This window comes from Eurosta solidaginis, chromosome 1 (assembly GCF_040869045.1).
Source record: "Eurosta solidaginis isolate ZX-2024a chromosome 1, ASM4086904v1, whole genome shotgun sequence".
NCBI lineage: Eukaryota > Metazoa > Arthropoda > Insecta > Diptera > Tephritidae > Eurosta > Eurosta solidaginis.
In genome coordinates this window covers 134,946,867-134,950,345 of record NC_090319.1, presented here as the reverse complement: position 1 = coordinate 134,950,345, position 3,479 = coordinate 134,946,867, and the positions used below count along the sequence as shown (strand labels likewise).

General features: G+C 38.1%; 1 pseudogene; it reads right to left on the bottom strand.

The window, feature by feature from the left end:
- Nucleotides 1-655: 655 nt before the first annotated feature.
- LOC137237857 (V-type proton ATPase subunit d 1-like) lies at nt 656-1,958 on the bottom strand (annotated as a pseudogene).
- Nucleotides 1,959-3,479: the final 1,521 nt, after the last annotated feature.

Below are 3,479 nucleotides of genomic sequence, written 5' to 3'. Positions count from 1 at the left end.
TTACCTGATTGTCAACGGGTGACTGCTGGCAGCTTTGTTCACACATTGATCCCATCAATTCAATTTCGTGACGCTTCTTAGGTTTAACACACTTATGGAAAGCGTGCTTTAGCTTTGAATGGCTTACAATAGGACTGTGTGAAGAACTCAAATTCAAGTCAGTACCTTTCTGAACTCCTGGGATACACAATTGCGGTAAGTGCTATGCAAAGCTAACGGCGTTAAGGGCCAAACAACAGCCCGTCATCGCGCAGGCTGTCCATTGTAATTAACTAAGGCCCTAGCTGCTTAGGCGGTAAATGTTCCAATATTACCGCCAACCTTTTGGGAGCTTTTCAAATGTTTGAAATTTTTTAACCGTAAATAATCGTTGCTTTATGCATAAAACAACGATCATACAACATCTTTATGCCATTTTTTGTAAAGTCAACCCATTTACTCTGAGTTTACAGCCACGTAAGTTAATATAACTGTAGCACCAGGCAATAAGGATACAAATAACGCAACAACTGTTGGGTCGCAGTTCCAATGTAGCCATGTTTCAGTTCCAACAGCATTCATTGTATTTGTAAATTAATTTTGTAATTTTTGCCCGCTTAAATTTGTACGCAAAGCGTGTACAAATTGCCCATAAGTTGGCATATCGATGCCCCATTCACCATTTTTTGGTGCGATAACCATCTGGATGCATATTGCCGCACCGAGGATAGAGCTTAGCGTGATCATCTTTAGACAATTCCGTGCCAAAAGAATTGATCGTAATGATTATAGAACGGCGATCGGCTTCAAACTATCAACAAAAAAAAATATGAGGTAGAGATATTAAATTGTGTGATAAATTACGAGCTTGAAACTCACAGCCAATATGTCACACATGACATCGGCAGTAGAGCCACCCAATTTCTTGCAGAACTCATAGAATGCTTCCAAGTAAGCCTTGTACAATGTATTACGTATAATTTCAATATTCATTTCATCCAAATCTTGATCACTAATGCAATCAACAAAGAATGGTGCCAATGGTGTATCAACTAATACAGCATTATACAATTCGGCTGGTGTGGCAGCTACATGTATTGCTTCCATTTGTTCAAAGCTACCCAATGGATGATATTTGGGTATCAATTCAGATATGGGACGTTGATGTAAGGTGCCAGTAATTAATAAATTATATTATCAATCATATAACCATATGTGATGAAATCTAGGAAGCTAGCCAAAGGTTCTACAGCATGATTACGCAAATGCTGGAATTCAATGATGAGCTTCTCGCGTAGTTTGTCATCAATGACAGACACGGAAAGTGGTGAAGGTTCATTCGCCAAGAAACTGCCATAACCTGTATTTTGCAAATGCAGTTTCAAATCTGAAAAAAAAAAAACGCAAGTGAAACAAACTACAAAACAGCATTGAAAACATTTAGCTTGGATTTCTATCAGATGACATTACACGTTCCATCGCAATCCTCTACATTTTCGAATATTTGCAAATAAACACACGCATGCAGATACAGTGGGGTGTCACATGACTACACCACCGGCCATTACAAATTTTGTTCTTTGATTGGTGTGGAAAAAGGGATATTCATTTCCATAGCTCAAGTCCAAATAACTCTCCATTTAATTAATTAATAAACGTGCCACTTCCTTACCTTCCAAAGTTTCACATTGCACCAAATTTAGGTAGTCCGATTGCTTCAATATGCCACACTTGAAACCACGGCATAGGCCTTCCAAGTATCCACCATCAATGTTGAAAATGTAGCTCATTCTTTGCTTCGTTGTAATTCGTAGAGCACTTAAAACCTTTGTAATAATGGCAATTGCTATTTAATTTATTATGTTTGGTTTATGTTGATGCCTGAAATTTGCTTTGTGTCAAGCAAAAGACTACCAAATGTCCAGGAGTTTCCGAAAGAGAATTATTTTTTTCTCTAGATTTTTTACAATTCCTTTTTATCGACCACTACCACTTCGACAGACCATTTTTATAATGTACCGATAGATTCAGATATATATGCCCTACCTATTGACGTGGCAAAAATCTGACAAATGCAGCAAAGTGGAGCACAAAGAGGGCACACAGAAGGATTTAAATAAAATAAAAAATTTAACTCTTTCGGACTGGGATAGTTCTAGGCATTTTAAATCTAGTCATAAAACTAATCGACACAAAAGAAATAAACGTAGCAGTGACCTTTTCGAAAATGGTACAAAGTGTAGTAGTTACAAGTTAGATTAGGTTCGCGTGGATGTAAGCCACCCTCAAAACGACTAAACATGCCACGCCCAACTTTAATACATTGTGGTGCTAAGGTAGCTTTGAGAGTCTCATCCACATCTGGCTTATACAATGGATTGAAGCATTCATTTGAATGATTCGACATGAAGCCCATAATGGAAGCATTGCTTTATATGCTTATTACCATATTGGCATGACGTTGAATGGAGATTCCCATTGGGGAATATTACTTGTAACTGCTGCAGAAATTTACTTATATCTTCAGCGTTTGGCAACGGAAATCACAATGGCCACAGGTCAAGCCAGCTGATGTGGCTTCTGCGTCGGCTGCCAAATATTTTGTTGCCCTATGAACATCTTTCATGTGCACCATCAATACGAGACTATAAGCAACAAATGAAAGACAATGCGGACATTTGAGTTGTGTGCAAATACGAAAGCAAAATGGTTTTTCTGAATTAATTTTTTTACAAGTCGAAGCGTGCCAATGTTTTTCACGCAAATTCTTGGGATTTGCAAATTCTGAATTGCAATAGTAGCATAGATATCCAAATTCTCTTGAATTCAAATTCTCGTCACTATCGCCATTTTCTGCCCCGTCATCATTCCAAAAGATTCAGGTTGCAAACTATCTGTAGCCGGATATATTTTTAAAAAAAGGTAATTACCTGAAAAAATAAGAAAAGAAAAACAATTTAATTAATAAAAAAGAAACAAAATATGACTAAGACTTAAATATAAAACCTAACGTACGACATACTTACCGCGTGCGTTTTTTCAATGGAAATGTCATATTTTTTTTCACGTCACGTACCGGTTTGCTATTTCACCACAGCAATCACTACACACAATGAAACGGGAAACGGCAGAGTTGCCACGTTACCTAGCGCGACCACCAAATGGTCCGTTTCTCGACGCTTCTGTCAATGTCCAAGCACTCCTTTTCTTTTATATAGGACGACCACGATGGTCCACACCACACCTTAAACCAGCACACCCCCCCCCCCTAAATAAATAAAATAAAGTATTTAAAGGTCAATTCATTTTTTAATATTTAATCTGAGAAAAGGAACACAAACAAGGTATATTCTTGTCTCCACATCTCACTGACACTATTGGTGATGAATCCGCTTTCTGTGTAGGGAGAGCGACGCTGATGAAGTGTACTTCTTCGAGCACTCCCAGCACCGATAGGGATAAAATCTCATATGCCCATTCAAGTGGGCCACTAGGCATGC